Source organism: Meriones unguiculatus, chromosome X, assembly GCF_030254825.1.
Source record: "Meriones unguiculatus strain TT.TT164.6M chromosome X, Bangor_MerUng_6.1, whole genome shotgun sequence".
Classification (NCBI taxonomy): domain Eukaryota; kingdom Metazoa; phylum Chordata; class Mammalia; order Rodentia; family Muridae; genus Meriones; species Meriones unguiculatus.
This window is the reverse complement of record NC_083369.1, coordinates 56,485,339-56,502,872: the sequence shown is the minus strand read 5'-3', so window position 1 is coordinate 56,502,872 and position 17,534 is coordinate 56,485,339. Positions and strand designations below refer to the sequence as shown.

The 17,534-nt window shown below is 39.6% G+C and overlaps 1 protein-coding gene across 2 annotated transcripts in view; it reads left to right on the top strand.

Moving 5' to 3' along the window:
• Positions 1–1,082: 1,082 nt before the first annotated feature.
• Positions 1,083–17,534, top strand: part of Sytl4 (synaptotagmin like 4) — a 60,257-nt gene continuing 43,805 nt past the window's right edge. Inside the window, exon 1 of one of the 2 annotated variants that reach the window (XM_021628121.2) lies at positions 1,083–1,229. The gene's annotated coding sequence lies outside the window, so the exon portion shown is untranslated. The remainder of the gene's footprint in view (positions 1,230–17,534) is intronic. The other variant, XM_021628120.2, reaches the window with a different exon arrangement.

Genomic DNA, 17,534 nt, shown 5'->3' with positions numbered 1-17,534 from the left:
AGACATGTCTCACCTATGAAGTACATTTTCAATAAATTGACCCTTGAACGAGGTGTAGAGAGATCTTGCATATGTGTGGGACACATATCTTCTTTTAAGGTGGTAGAAATTTGAGTATGTTTAATTGGTGGTGATAGATGAGATCTGCTTACCTTTCATGGCTGATGTGAAGCAAATAGAGACAGACAGGAAGGTAGAGATGTGGGTAAATGTAAGCATTTTAGTGTGTATTGATAGACATCCACATGCTTTCTTTCAAAGAGGGTCTTTAAGCAGCATACATTCCTGCTACTAGTTACAAAAGAGCTTATTTGGTCATTACTCGGTCATCATTAAATGCTATGTACAACCCCCTCCCCCAGAACTGTTTGCTAAAGCATCCCACTATTATTGTTCTGGTTTGTTGTCTAGTTTCTAACGAGTATTTTAACCAGTTATATCTTTGAGTATGAATGTGTGAATTTAATCTATATCCTTTCCTTAAAAGGTACTTTTGTTTGCCCCCCAAAAACAGAAAAGTCAGTCTGAGTGCACATATATTAATATTCCCCAAAATAAAATTCAGACTCTTTTTCCACTTTTTACCTCTTTACCATTACCCTTTCCTGTTCCCTTCTCACTCCCGCTGACCTCCTTTCTTTCTTTCTTTCTTTCTTTTTTTTTTATCTAGTCACCCTTCTATTATTTTTTAAATTTATTTATTTACTTTTGATGACCCAATCCATTTCCTTAGGATTGCTTACAGGGTCCTGGGTAATTACTTACAGGAACTTGGGCCCCTTACCAATACTTCCACCACTGAAGATGTCTTTCCGTCCCCCAGTAAGACTCTTGATTTCTTAGAAGTACTTGACAGACAACTTTTGGCTTTCTGAACAAAGAAGTAAGTGAAAAAAATTTCCCCCAACCCTCATCATCTAATAGTGTGAGCAAAAGTAGACTTAAATGGTGGAGGAGGAAATTCCTCCAGTGCCTTCCTTAAGGCTTTTGTTCCCAGAACTCTTCTGTGCTAGTTGGCCCTCTGCTAAAATATCCTTGCGCTCTGTGCGGCCCCTTTAAGAGTCCAGCTCCTCCCAGCTCTAGGGAAAGTTACAGCTTTTTCCGCCTCCTGGGAGGGTGAGTAGGGCCGGCCGCCCCGGTTGCTGTATTGGTGTTTTTGGAGCTAGAGACCCTCCCAGACACAGCACCTATACATTTGAGCTCCTACTAGCACCTGTTGCAGGTGACAGGTAGGTGGCAGCTAGTGCCTGAGCGCCCCTTCGTCTTCTGTCTGGGACTTCGCGGACCCTCCAGCACTGTGTCTCTTGACCCCCCACCACCATCTCGGAGACGTGTGTCCTGTTGTACCTTGTGAGCTGTCCCTCTCCTCCCGCCCCAGCTGTTACTCAGGCTCTTCTGCTGTGCCTGCGTCTAGGGACCGCACCCCCAGGTGCCTTCTGTCTGCTCCTGGCGGTCCCTCCTTGCCAGTTTTCCTTCTCTAGGGCTGATTCTCCCTGGTTCCTTTAGACCACATTTCTGGGTGCTGCCTCTCCACAGGTATCGCTGGCCCAGGGTGCCCGGGCTTGGGCTTGTTCCTGCCAGCCTTGGCCCTTCTGGAGAGAGAGCTGGCCCTAGCGCAGGCTGCTACAGGATTCTAGCAGAGCTGTGTGCTTGGACTTGGCGGCTAGTCACCCTTTTTTACTGTTTCTCTCAGGGTTTGGCTAGTCTAGCGTGTTCTATGGCCCATTGCTGTTTCTGAACTCCAGGCTTCTATTTTCCAAGCTTTGCCTTGTTTCTCCATCACAGGTACAGGCTAAAGGTCAGTTGACTCTTGAGTTCTGCCTCAGTGGGCTCCCTTTGGGCTTGGAGCTGGAGACCCAGTTTACTTTAGAGCTCAACTCCTTTATCATGCCATCTTCAAGCAGGATGGGGGTTTGTTCCTGGCAGAAGGACACCAGTGTTCCTCCACCCTGTAACATTGGAGGAGATATGATGGGGGAGAAGTTGATGGCAAAATAATTTGGTTGAAAATTCTGGTCGCTTAAAAAAGTGATGTGTTTTGCTTTAACCAAACCTTTCTTCCTTTACTATGTTACTGTTTCAGGACCAGAGGACCTAGCATTCTGCTTCTAGCAGGACTGAGCCTAAGCCCCGCGTGTCTGGGAGAAAATAGTTCCCTATGTCCCTGGGCAATCCTTACCTCACTTTTCCTCCTCTCTGTTTTGTTACTTTGAGACAGGGTCTCATTGTAGCTCTGGCTGGTCTGGAATTCATTATGTAGACCAGGCTGGACTCACACTGGCTAGCAATCCGCCTGCCTTTACCTTCCAAAGTGCTGTTACGGGTGTGCAACACCACATTTGTACCCTGCTTCTATTTTTTAACTGGAAACTTCTCTGCTCTTTCTTATCCCCATTGTCTGGAAATAGTTGCTATTAGGGAGTTAATTTACACTAAAGTGTAAATTTACCCTGAAGTAATGAAAACAATGTTCAGCACAGAGATCTATGGCAATTTTTTCTTGGTATGTGTTTGTGTGTGTGTAAGCACCTACTGGAAACCCTAGTAGAAAAAGTCCCCGCAAAACTGGTTTGTGAGGCTCCCTTTGAGCAGCAGATGACATTGGTAACATGATTTCAAATGTTGCACCCTAGGTCAGAGTGGTAAACATGAGCTTGGAGGCCTGTTCTGGCATTATTGGTCTGTGAATGTATGAAGCATTCTTTCTGGTTGTTGTTTTTGAGCACTTTCCCTTCAAGGTTGGAACTACCATAATGATGCTATAATGATTGGATGAAATTAGGCATTAGGTGATAAGTTCTCATAGTGTCTCAGACCAGCCTCATACTAATTCTGTGTAGTAGATGCTACAGTTACAACTGTGTTCTAATGAAAAGGAGACGGAGAGGTTAATTGTGGTGCCCCAAATTACATTCTGACAATGGTTTAGAGCTTATATGAGGCTAAACTTTGGTCCTTGGTTCCATCTTGGATGTACTGTAGAGGAGTTGAACCGCCTCATTCATTTCTTTACCCAGTTAATGTCAAACATAAGGCCAATTGCATGTTGCTGTTGTTAAGTACATACCCCTGAATGTTGCCAGATGGCTGAAACCCCCAAGGCTCTCAGCTCTGGAAATTGTCTTGAAGTTAAGAGAGCATAATCCTGTATTTTAGAGGTGTGTTCCTGGATTCTAGGGATGGCACCTGATTTAACTTTTTCCTTTCCTGATGGCCAGGGGAGAAACAATAGTTACAAGCAGCTTACAAGTATTTGTCAAAAAATATGTGTATGGGGGCTGGAGAGATGGCTAAGAGCACTGTCTGCTCTTCCAGAGTCATGAGTTCAATTCCCAGTGACCACATGGTGGCTCACAACCATCTATAAAGTGAACTGATTCCCTCTCTAGCTAATGTAAATGCAGATAAAACACTCATATACATAAAATTAATAAATCTTTTTAAAAATATGTGTATGGAACAAAGCCACATCAGGTAAACTGTCATAGTGAGCCCTTCTTATTTGTAGCTTAGGCAGAGATAGCTAGGAGAATGTGTCTTCCTCAACCTCACCTCTGAAACTTTGCTTAAACTGTTGTTTCTTTCCTCTGGAAAGCTTGTCACTCATTATTTCCTATTCATCTTTCAGGATTTAGCTTAAAGTCCTTGCCTTTGAGACAATCTCATTGAAAACATACTTCCTTCCCTTGAGGACAATGACTAGTTATACTATCTTTAAGGGCGTTATTTTGACAAAGGTCTGAACATCATTCTGTTTTTCCATCTGGAAGGCTGTAATCTATGTAAAGGCAGTAACTGGATGTTGAAGCACAAATATTTGTGCTAGGGATTGGGGACGCCATGTCTTCAAGAGAAATAAGAAGAAACTATGCTGAGCTACATGTAACCCACAGTAGGGGTTCCTACATTAGTATTACACCTCTCTTTCAAGACTGTCACTTGTCCAGTCCACTTAAAATTGAAACCCTTTCCCTAAAAATTATTTTTTCTCTTTTTAAAAGTTTATTTATTTTTATTTTATGTGAATTGGTATTTTGTCTGCATTTATGTCTGAATGAGGGTGCTGGATCCCCTGGAACAGGAGTTATAGACAGTTGTGAGCTGCCATGAAGGTGCTGGGAATTGAACTCTGGGTTCTCTGGAAAAGCAGCCAGGGTTCTTAACCACTGAGCCATCTCTCCAGCCCCCCTGAGCATTCTTTCTACCTTCTTCCTACATTTGTTTTGATTATTGATTGTTTCACCTCTCCTTCAGAACACAAAGGCCATGTGGATAGGAATTGCTGTCTTTTGTATTTAGTGCCTCTCCTTAGTTCATCTTAACAGTGGCAGCACTGGAAAGGGAGGTGTGAATTATCAGATGTCCTGAGGTCTTTCAGGCATTTGGCAAGGTCAGAGAGAGGATACAGAGGGTGACTGCAATAGGGAAGTAAAAAGCCTGAAAGAATAACACATGCCACAAATTTGGTTTTTAGTCTTGTCGCCTTTTAGCCTTCTTAGGTATGAAGTGGTTATTAGGTAATGGACTGTGTGGAGAAGTTCCAGCTAAGTAGTGCCTTTACAACACCTGCCTAGTTGTATACTGGTTTTATATAAGAGTAGGCAACAACTGTGAAGCAAAACAAAAGTGATATTTGTTTAAATGCTGTTTGAAATATCCAACCAGAAAGAAGTCCAGAATCTCTTTGATAACATTGGACTTGGAAGGAAGTAGGCCCTGGAAAAGGTAGTAACTGTGTACTTCTCAACATTTATTGTGTGTTATCTTCTTTGAAATTTAAGTTTGCACAAATAACTGTCCAAGCTCTTTAAAACTTATCTCTCCAAACACAACATTGGAGTGTCTCAGGGCTCAGCCTATAGACTTTTCTCCACCCCAAAACCTCCTCTCTTTCAGCACCACTATTGTAACATCTATGAGGACAGCCATCATTCATATTTGTCTTCTGGGCTTTTCTTCTATTCTGATGCCTCATGTTCTTAATGGCCTATTTGACATTTCTATGTGTCATTTGACAGATGCCTCAAGGGTAAGATTGTCAAATGAGGATTATTGACTACCCTAACATTTTTAATCCTTCCCTTCATCTTCCCATGACTAAGAAAAGAGGGCACCATTACCCATTTAGTTGAATGAACCACGAATGTTGGGTTACCCATGATTTCTGTCTTCTTCTTCTTCTTAGCTCAATTCTTATAGTGTTTGAGTTTTGTTGATCTTACTTTCAAACTGTATCATGTATGTTTCCATATGTCTCCATCTTCTCTGCCTGCCACACTTGTCCAAGCTTCCAAAAAGCTTCATTAAGCATTCTTGCACAATGGTCAAAAATATACAACTATTTCTGTGGAACAGCTTTGTATGGGTGTGTGATGTATATGTGCATTCACACATGAGTTTGTGGTTGTGAACATAGAGGTGATGGAGGGCTTTAGGCAACCAGATCTATTATTGTTGCTTTATTATTCCCTTGAAACAGAGTCTCTCACTGATCTAGAGCTCACCATGGTCTGGCTAGGCTGGCAACCAGTGAACTCCAGCAATCTTCCAATTTCTAGCCTCCCTGCCTGTATCAGGCTTTATACATGAGTTCTGTAATGAATGAGCTCAGGTCCTCATTAGAGATCGTACCCACTGAATCGTCTTCCCAGTCCCTGGAAAAATCATTGTAGTAACTGACCTTCTGGGTGAGGGCAGAATTGATCAATGAATAAATAGTTTCACTTGAACTGGATAGATAAGTTTTAGTCATTTATTGCACTGCATGCTGACCACTGCTAATTCATTGTATATTCTTAAACTCTTAAAGGAATAGATGAATCTTTCTATAATATACCCCATAAATACACACCATCATTATCAATGAAAAAAAAATATATATGGCAAGACCCATTTAGTACCTCAGAGGGTTTACATATTTACTATCAAGAGTATTTTTTTCCTCATGCTCTTATTAAGGATGGATGATTTCTTAAAAATATCGTATTTTTCCTATGATATAGTTCAAACCCATGGTCTCATGCATAGTAGTCAAGGAATCTACCAGTCAGTTGCACCCCCAGGCCAGGAAAATGTCGTATTTATACTAAAGAAGCTTGGCTCTGGTGGGAAGGAGACAAAGCTCAGGGAACATCAGGGTATTCATTTTGTGTTGCTTTAAATACAGGATAGAGAGAAGCCTGTTTATGAGTCAATCACATAGAATTAGATGATGCAGGGTCCCCGAGGAAGCTGAGGGGTGGTGATTTAGCAGAATGAAAGTGGAAAAGATACTGGACTTACAGAAAGGGAAATAGCTTTTTCGTTAAGACAAGAGAGTGAGGGCAGAACTAGAGATACTGTGGAGAATAGAGATGTGGAAGGCCAGCATTCTGAGGTGGTCCTCCTGACAAGAGTGGTGTAGGGCTCCAGTGGCATTTGAGAAAGATGAAGAGTGCACCATCAAGATGATACATATGTGTTTCACAGCCTCATATTTTCTGCAAATGTGTCCAACTTTTGTTAATTATACCTCCATAAAACTGCAAAAAGTAAACAAAATGGATTATTGTAATTTGTTTCTACCTCAAGTCACAGAGGCTGGTTTCATTTTTTTCCAGCATCACTCTACAACCAAGGTCTGGAAGTGTTGTGGCCAATCTAGTTTGAGAGATTTGTCTAGATGGCTGTGACAGAAAATGACAAGGTCAGAGATTAGACAGTGTCAGCAAATGAAGAGATGAAATTTATAGATCATTGTCAATTTCATGTCTGTGACTATCTAAAAGTACCTTTTACCTAAGGCATTTTAAAGAGATGGAAAACTTCTGTGATATCTGCTCTATTTCATGTGTGTAGCCTTTTCAGTTTAGGTACCAGGAATTTCTTAGTGTCTATCTGTGTTTTTAAATTATTGCCAGTGACCAATTTGAAAGCATGGTTTTATTTGCAATGTGATAGGAACCCAGCATTGGGTCTGGCCATCCATACACTTGACATCTAGTGGAGACAGACGCTGGTCTTTTATTTATTTATTTATTTATTTATTTATTTATTTATTTATTATTTTATTTTTTTTTTTTTTTTACTGGGGAACATTTCAGTAGGGTGTTAAACAATGAATCATAAATTTCATTGCAATTAGAAAAAGTTTTGTAAAGTTCAACTGACCCACAGAGTAAATTAACTTGGGACCATGGGGGCTCACAGAGACTGAACCACCAATCAAAGAGCATGCATGGGCTGGACCTAGGCCCCCTACACATATGTAGCAGATATGCAGTTTGGTCATCATGTGGATCCCCTAACAATGAGAACAGGGACTGTCTCTGACTCTGTTCCCTACCTTTGGATCCCTTTCCCCTAGCGGCTGCCTTGTCAGGCCTCAGTGGGAGAGGATGCACTTAGTCCTGTTGAAACTTCATGTACTAGGGTGGGTTAGTACCCATGGAGGAGCCTCCCCTTCTCTGAGGAGAAGGGGATGGGGTCATTGGGGAGTGTGGACTGGGAGGAGAGAAGGGAGAGGGTCTAGGATCAGGATATAAAGTGAATAAAAAAAGAAAAGAAAAATTAGCTTATTCTGATAGTTTTTTTTTTACCAGTTCACATTTATCAAGAAAATATGAGAGTATCTTTTACATTTTTCTTTTTAAAAAGTTAAACATTGGGGTTGTAGAGATGGCTCAGTGGTTAGGAGAGCCTGCTGCTCTTTCAGGGGACCCGATTCTGGTTCCCAGCATTCACATCAGGCAGAGTACACATGTGGTATACATGCACAAACATATAAGTACACATAAATAAAAACAAATCTTAGAAAATTCAACATTGTCTTTCTGTGATTTTGCTGAATTGATAACCAACAAGATATTCCTATCTATTCACCCATCCTTTCCATCTCTTCATCATAAAATACACATTTTTTATTTAATATCCTGTGGTAAGCTTTCAGTGTCAGGACATAGATAGAGCTGCTTTTTTAAATAGCTGCATAGTTTACCATTATATGTATCGTAACCAATCAATTTCCTATTGATGGAAGTTTTGCTGCTTTAGCATTGTTCATCCCTGAATATCTCACTGTCTCTGTCTCTGTCTTTCTCCATCTATCCGTCTATCCATCTGTCTGTCCGACTATCTGTCTGTCCATCTATTCCATCTTGAATATCAGCTCAATAGTTTTTCCAAGTGTAATAGCTCTACTAAAAGTGGTCAGTTAGGGTATATTAAAAATAGTTAATGATAGCTGGGCATGGTGGCACATGTCTTTAATCTAGGGAGGCAGAGGCAGGCAGATCTCTGTGAATTTGAGGCCAATCTGGTCTACAGAGCAAGTTTTAGGATAGCCTAAGGCTACACAGAGAAACCCTGTCTTGAGAAACAAAACAAAGTAAAACAAAACAAATGTCAGTGGTGCTAAAGAGTAAAAGAAGTCTAGGAAGAGAAAGACAAAGAATTCCTCATTGCATTTGGGAAGTTCCTGACTTTTTTTTTTAAAGTAATTTAATGTCTTTATTTGCCTACCTGTTTAGTTGTATTGTACATAAAATTACATCCCTGTAGATCAGCAGTTCTAAACTTGTGTGTCTCAACCCCTTTGGAGGTCAAAAGACCTTTTCATAGGGGTCACATATCAGATATCCTCCATATAAGATTTTATAATTCATAAAGTAACAAAATTTCAGTTATGAAGTAGCAACGAAAATAATTTTATGGTTGGAGGTCACCAAAACATGAGGAACTGTATTAAAGGTTTGCAGAATTAGGAAGGTTGAAAACCACTGGTGTAGATAATTGATTATAGGAAAAGATCCTTCTGAACATATTTGTCTTAGGGATTTCATGAAGCACTGTTCCGCTCATGACTGATAGTTATATTTCCTACCCTTACCAGATACAGTTTTCATTATAGATTTGTGGGGATATATATGTGTGTGTGTAATATGTAGTTTCTTTTTTTCTTAATACCCTAATGCATGGAGGGGACCTAAAACCCCGGCTCAGAAATAGCCCATAGACTCAGTCTCCAAGTAGGTTCCCTAATAAGGGGAGCAGGGACTTTCTCTGGCATAAACTTAGTGACAGGCTCTCTGATCACCTACCCACTGGTGAGGGGGTGCAGCCTTGCTGGGCCACAGAAGACAATGCAACCAGTCCTGATGAGACCTGATAGGCTAAGGTCAAATAGAAGGGGAGGAAGACCTCACCTCTCAGTGGACTAGGGGAAGGGCATAGGGGGAGAAAAGGGAGGGAGGGTGAGATTGGGAGGAGATGAGGGAGTGGGCCACAGCTAGGATACAAATTGATTATATTTTAATAAATGATAATAAAAAGATTAATGGGATTTTTACAGCTGGAAGAAATTTTGGATTATGAGATCCTCACGAACTTAGCAGGTTGGGGGTAGAATGTTGTGATACAGAATAATGTGTTTTGGTGTCAAGCTGACAAGGAATGGCCTTGTGATATTAGTTTTGATTTATAACTCAGCCTAATTAAATAATAGTAGGGTATTTAAAAAAAAAGAGCTCCTGACTCTTAACCATAGTAGAAACAATTTCTGAGTGCTATAAGGTAGAAAGCTAGACTGATGAATTGAGAAATAATTGAGGAGATGAGGAATTAGAGGTACTGAGTATGTGTAATTCTTAAAGAAATTTGCCTCTGATGAGCAGAGAAGGGGTAGTAGCAGGAGAGGAATTGAGATTCAGGGAATTCATTTTTCATTTAGTATCTCTGAAGGCTGATGAGAAGGACAGTATAGTTAATATAGCAGAGTCCTATGCCTCATGAAAGGGGGATCTGGAGTTGGGTGGAGGTTCACCATGAGTAGGCATAGATGAGCAAGAGCATAACTTTATAGATTTGGCAGCAGGAAGTTGTCAGAAAGCATTTATATTTCTCTGCTTGGACAGGAGTTAAGGTAGACCAGGTTCTGGCTGCATATTAGAGTCACTTGAGCAATGCTATTCTCGAGCGTTGTGGAGAATAGGAGGGCAAACCAGACCCAGAGAGGCATATTTGCGGTGCCAAGCAGTGTTGAGGTGAGCTTGGTGATGAAGACTTCATGTGGATAATAATCTACCAGGCCAATTCTTTTCTGCACTGGGTCCCAGAAGCTTTCATGAAGGCATAAAAAGCACAAAAGTAAGCTCAGAAGGGCTAGTGTTTTTGGTGTTTTTTGTTGTTGTTGTTGTTGTTTTGTTTTGTTTTTTTGTTTTTGTTTTTTTATTTTTAAATCAGATACTTGTAATGAAATTAAGAGTTAATGCAGACACTGGCAAGAATGTATTTGAAGTAATAGAATTCAAACTGTCTAGGGAAGACAGGAGCTGACCAGATGAAAAAGGGTTTGTGGAAGATTGTTCAGCGAGGTCTGGGAGTAGGAATGGCTTGAGAGATCTCAGAGTGAACAAGATAGAAGGATAGGGTGTTAAATTCAGAGAGGAGTATTGAATCAATGATATCAAAGGTGGGGAAGTTCTGGGCAATAAACTCTTGGGTGTGGTTGAGTGATAAGTGGTATTTTTGATGCCAGCTCATTCATTCAACAAATATTGATTGAGTGCTTATTGTAGGCCAAGCAGCACTCTAGACACTGAAGTTACAGAGATGAACAAAATAAAACTCCATTTCCTTCCCCCTCCAATAATCTGCAAAGTTTATTCTTTCATACGGTTTACGATAAAGTAAAGGGAATTATATATATTAAAAAGTTTAACATGTATAAAATAAGGTATATCTTCATTGCTGAGGTTTCTCTGTGTAATTTTACTTAGACATAATAATAATACTAAGAGCAAATATTTACATATGTGTGGCAAAGAAAGATATTTTGAGTGCTTTACTTTTCTTAAATTCTACTTACCTCATTGTAAGAATTCATATATCTTCCCTCTTAGAACTTCCAAAGGTACTTTCATGTGTCTTGTCAGTTTTGAAAATATAAAGAAACGAGCACTGTGTACACGCCTGTACTGTAATCCTAGCACTCAGGGAGGCAGAGGCAGAGGCAGGTGGATCTCTGTGATTTCAAGTCCAGACTAGTTTACAAAGCTAGTCCAGGACAGCCAAGGCTACACAGAGAAACCCTGTCTCAAACAACAAAACAAAATCAAAGGAAAATAAAGATTGTACAAATCCACTTTGAACATTTTAGTGTTTTTAAGTTTTTATTCTTCGGTTTTTAACTGCTAGAACATTGCTTCTGCAGTACACCAGATGTTGATAGTGCATGTACTAATCTTCACTAGGGATTTGAAGTAATGTGTCAACTAATTATGGTTAAACAGTTCTGGAGGCAAGGAAGACTTTCAGTAAGTTAATATATTACCTTTATTTCATATTTAGTAATTTCCCTACCTTTTGTGTACACATACTCACAAATGTGTTTTATCAGCATTTTACTTGAAAGAAATTTATACTTTAAAATGATCTGCCACATATGCAGCTCAGTTGACATTCAAATACAGGTTATTTGGTTGTGTTTAAAGTTTCTATGGCCATAGCTAGATCACAGCATCCCTAAAATTAAAAGAAGCCAAATGCATGAAATCACAGCTAGGTGTGAACATAGGCTGGATTAGTCATGAGCCATCATGATTTCTCATTTAAGAGGACGGTGTGGGTGCTTTTTAGGTGACGTGGCCTGAAAGCAACAGATGCCAGTTAGAGTTCAGTTTAGAAATCACCACCATCTGTGACCCTGGCAAAAGAACAGCGTCTTCTCTTTGGGGTTTCTGTTTTATCAAAGCTTATCCAGTAGGAAATGATAATGAAGTTACAAGGTGATATATTTATTGAAAAGTTATAGCCTTGCCATGCTTTAAAAAATGAATATGAATGAATTAGATTTTATAATATTCCTTTATTTTGGGGAGAAGGGGTAGAGTGAGTTGGATCAAACCAAATCCAGGGCTTTCTGAATGCTAGTCAATGCTGTTCCATTGAAATATACCCCTAGCTCTTGGGTTTTTGAGACCAGATTTCCTTACATAGCCCTAACTGGTTTTAAACTCACAGTCCTTTTACCTTGATGTCCTGCTTGCTGAAATTTCAGATACGTGCCACTGTGCTGTATATTTTTTTTATTTTTTTAAGACTTCTTTACTATAGAAACTTTAAGGCTCTTTAAAGACTTACTATAGAAGGTTGTGAAGTGGTCAGTCTTCCACCACCAACCTTATGGGGCCCTTATGGAGCTGGCATGGCTTACATGAGAAGAAGATTTCCTAGTACAGATTTTGAAAGTTAGAGAAATAAATAGGATTGTCTTAATAGCTATTTCTCCTGTTGCCAGGTAGGTCATTTGGATTCATGATCTCATTTTTGACCAACAATCTCATTTTTTATGATATTTAATACTTCTGTGAACCACCTGTATGGAGACCTGCCTCTAGGATTTGTGGTGGGTCCTGAGAAGCAGGGTTTTATGACTGTGAAATCGTGAATATAAAGCCACATTCACATGTTCATGTATGCTGCTCTGTAAGAGCAGTGTGTAGACTTGGCTATTTAGCTTCCTTTTAGGACTTACTGTAGAGTTGTTATAATATATGAAGTGGAAATTTCCTCAAATCACGTGTGAACAAGATTTGACAATTTTGAAAGTTAACTATGTAGATGCCATCTGATGAAAAGTGTCCCTACATATGATTCTAACAGCTAACTAAGGAAATTTCATCTTGGTTACTTTTGCTCCCTTCAGTATGCTCCCACTGTCCATTAGAAGAGATGTCCTAGATGGAGAGAGTAGCTCTTTTCCTGTCTGCAGAGGAAAGGTTCGAATGAGAAAGCAAGCCAGACTGAGCACCTCTGAAACATTGATCCATTAGTAGGTAATGACTTTAAAAACCTACCTCAGGTTTCTAGTCATAAAATGTCCCTTTTCTCAAATGTCACCACAGAGAACACTATTTCTAGAACGTAAAGAGGCAATATAATTGAATAACTAAGGCCTTGGACTCAGGAACCAGACTGCCTGTTCAGAAAATTAGACTGTCTCTTCCAGAGTATATAACCTTGGGCAAGTTATTTGCTTAGTCTGTGTCTCACTTTCCTCCTTTATAAAATGCACACAATATTTTAGTACCTGCCTCATGGCACAATTCTAAGGACTAAATGACTCCATGCGCAGAAAATGCTCAGAAAAATGCACAGTCATCATCCTAGTTGGTACATATCTTAAAAGGAGCTGAAACTGCAAAACACCACAGCACACACAAACTCCTTTCATAGAACCCATTTAGAGATAAAATAGTTGAGATCATAAACCTTCATGTAGAACTGTGAGCTAGCTATAAATTTCTTACCATTAAAGAAAAACAGAAGACAACTTTGCTGCTATAAAACCATTGACATCAGCCCCAGAGAGGTCAAGGCCTGGGGCATATGTGAGAGCAGGTTGTGCTCTATGGATGACCTGGTACAAAGTTGGACTGCAGGTGGCTCCAGGTACTGAACTGTGAAGCCCTACTTGCTCTTTGGTTTAGAAGCATTGACTTTGAATCTTTTATTTTGTCTCCATTCCTGTTTTCCCTTTTTTCTCCTACTTTAAAAATTTCTAACATTTTTCTATGTTTTATGTATCTTTATAAGTCACTTTAAATCCTGTCTGAAACAGTGTATAAATAATTATCTTTAAAACTGATCATATCTAATTACTAACATTTGCTTAATATTTATGCTTACAAGTCTACATCCATGCAGAGAGGTATGGGCAACTTTCCATCTGGGCAAGAACACTGATTAGATTTCTCAAATTTCATAGAAAGATGTCAAAACAGCCATATGCTCATATATTTTCCAAAGCATATGATTAATAATAATTAAAACTAAGCAGCTAACAATATCAGTTTTTTTTTTTTTTTATTCTAGGCCAGACACTATGCTATGTCTTTTACTCATGATGAATACTCACAGCCCCTGGCAGGAAGTCTCATAATTGATTGCCATTCTTTCAAGTGGGAAAACTGAGACTCAGAGAGTTCAAGTAACTTTTTGCCATGTTCATAGATATTAAAATGTCATGAAATTATAATTTGAACATAAGCAGCCTGGTTTCAGATCCACTACTTTTAACTACTGTGTATGCTATGTTGTTGTTAATTAGAAATCTACTCCATCAGAAAGAACTCCAAGTTCTCATGAGAGAGGCTCTTTCTATGTTATAGGACATTCGCAGTTTTTACTTCTGTGTTACCTTTGCAATTTTCTCCGTTCCCTCTCTACCACTTCTGTACTCTTAAACTTGCTTCTTGTCATGTTCTCCTGGGATTTACGTCACACACTTCTCAAATCAATGTTCTTTACAACTGTTTGAGTGCTCTAAAATGTCTTTGCCTTACTTGAAACACTTCAGTGTGTCCTGATGTCGAAAGGTAACTAGCAAAGCATCTGTGCATAATGTGCCACGCTCCTGTAGACCTTCTGGCCCGTTGACACCCTCCCTTTATAATTTGTCAGGCATTATCATTATAGTGCTTGTAATAGCATGTTGCTTTATGCCTCCATGCTTTTTCCTCTTGATGGAAAACCCTCGTCTGGTAAACCAGCTGCTACCCATTAAAATTACATACATTCATTTCATTTCCTGCTGATAATTATCTTTCTAGTCCCCTTTTCCCCAAGCTTGGTTAGACTCTTCAACTTAGTATTCTCATGCTATCATATGCATGTATTTCTGTGTATGTTTGTGTGTGTGTGCTCACTTTTTAGACTTTAGAGACTTTATTTAATTTTGAAATTATTGATAATTTTATATATGTGTACAATGTATTGTGATAATATTTAACCATTACTATGTGTTGTTCCTCTCCCACCCCTACTAATTCCCTTCTTTCCCCACACTAGTTTCCTTCTTATTTTCATTTATTATTACTTCTTTCTGCATACTTTGTAATGGTAGCCACAACTGCTGTGTGTAAATGATGGCAGTGATTATTTCATATCTAGAAGATAAGTTTTCATAACACTCTTCCTAATCTTCTGACTCAACTTTTCTACCCCTTCTTCCAGGGCTCAGAGGCAATGGTAGAGTTGTCCCATTTAGGGCTGAGCACTTAACCCTCATTTCTTCTGAGCACTTTAGAAACATATAAGTCTTCATTAACCATCACCCATTGCAAAAAAGAAACTCCTCTGATCCTGGGTGAGAGTAGCACTAATCCATGGGTATAAACATAAATATTTAGGAGATGGTTTAGTTACATATATTTAACAAAATATCAGTATTATATTCCTCACTAAGGCCTGTGGTTGCTCCATCTATAGGCTTTTGATCAGATTTACAGTACTAGGCATGCATTTCTTACCATGGAGTAGGCCTCAACTAAAACCTGGAAAGGGGTTAGTTATGCCCTGAATAGCCATGCTGCTATTCCACCAGTGGACATATCTTGCCTGGCAAGTCATCAATGAATCACAGAGAATTCACAGCTGGGTCAGACTGTTGATGGGTTTTTCACTCAGGAGCCTGCTTAGCACATCCCAACACTATTAATTCTATCTACTGGAGAGGAAACTTCTAATTCATCCAGCTTAGTTACACAAAGTGCATAGTGTCTTCAGCAACAGTGACTTTTCTGATTCTACTGGGCAACCAAGAGCAATGACAATATTTAGGGGAAGCTCTGGAGGATCCCTGGACAACAGTTCATGGAAAGTTATCCTGCATTTGGCCTTAATTTAATTTAAAATACGTGGCTACTAAGAACAGCATTATGTACCCACTATGCATATATTTTTTGCTTATTTTTATTTTTTTAAATTTATTTATTTATTAATCTCAGTTTATTCACACAGTTCCCCAGGTGTAGCCCCCACCTTAATTCCCTCCCTTTTCTCCTCCCATGCCCCTCTCTAAGTGCACTGTTAGGGGAGGTCCTCCTCCCCTTGCATCTGACTCTAGCTTATCAGTTTTCACCAGGACTGACTGCATTGTCTTCCTCTGTGACCTAGTAAGGCTGTTAACCCCTCAGAGGGAAGTGAGAGCCAGCCACAGAGTTCACATCGGAGACAGTTCCTGTTCCCATTACTAGGGAACCCACTGAGCTGTCATGAGCTACATCTGTGCAGCAGTTCTATATTATCTCAGTGCATGGTCCTCAGTTGGAATATCAGTCTAAGAAAAGACCCCTGAGCCCAGATTTCTTGGTTCTGTTGCTCTCCTTGTGGAGTTCCTGTCCCCTCCAGATCTTTCTATCTCCCCCTTCTTTCAAAATATTCCCTGCACTCTGCCCAAAGTTTGACTATGAGTCACAGCATCTGATTTGACACCCTGCTAGGTAGAGTCTTTCAGAGGCCCTCTGTGGTAGGCTTCTATCCTGTTCCCTGCTTTCTCCCTCTTCCGATGTTTACTCTGTTTGCCTTTCTGAATGAGGATTAATGATCTTACCCAGGGTCCTACTTCTCGATTAGCTTCATTAGGTGTACAGATTTTAGCATGTTTATCCTATGTTATATGTTTAATATTCATTTATAAGTGAGTATATACCGTGTATGTCTTTCTGCTTCTGGGGTACCTCATTCAGGATGATCTTTTCTACTTCCATCCATTTGCCTGCAAATTTCATGATTTTCTTGTTTTGATTGCTGAGTAGTATTGTGTTGTGTAAATGTAGCACAATTTCTGTATCCATTCCTCTGTTGATGGACATCTGGGTTGTTTCCAGATTCTGGCTATTACAAATAAAGCTGCTATGAACATGGTTGAGCAAAAGTCCTTGTTGTGTACTTCAGTATATTTCACATATATACCTAAGGAGTGGTATAGCTGGACCCTGAGGTAGCACTATTCCTAATTGTCTGAGAAAGTGCCAGATTGATTTCCAAAGAGGTTGTACAAGTTTACATTCCCACCAGCAATGGAGAAGGGTCCCCTTTCTCCATATCCTCTCCAGCAAGTGTTCTCACTTGAGTTTTTAACCTAGCTATTCTGATGGATGTAAGGTGAAATCTCAAGGTCGTTTTGATTTGCATTTCTCTGATGACTAAGGATGTTGAGCATTTCTTAAGTGTTTCTCGGCCACTCAGTGTTCTTTTATAGAGAACTCTCTGTTTAGCTCTGTACCCCCCCCTTTTTTTTTTTAGTTGGATTACTTGATTTGTTGCTATTTAACTTCTTGAGTTCTTTATATATTCTGGATATTAGCTCTCTGTCAGAAATAGGGTTGGTGAAGATCCTTTCCTAGTCTGTAGGCTGTTGTTTTGTTCTGACAACAGTGTCCTTTGCTTTACAGAAACATTTCAGTTTCATGAGGTCCCATGTATTGATTGTTGCTCTTAGAGCCTGTGCTGTTGGTGTTCTGTTCAGGAAGTTGTCTCCTGTGCCAATGAGTTCAAGGCTCTTCCCCATTCTTTCTTCTAACAGGTTTAGTGTGTCTGGCTTTATGTTGAGGTCTTTGATCCACTTGGACTTTAGTTTTGTGCAGGGTGATAAATATGGATCTATTTGCATATTCCACATGTAGATACCCAGTTAGACCAGCACCATTTTTTGAAGATGCTGTCTTTTTCCATTGTATGGTTTTGGCTTCATTATCAAAAATCAAGTATCCCTA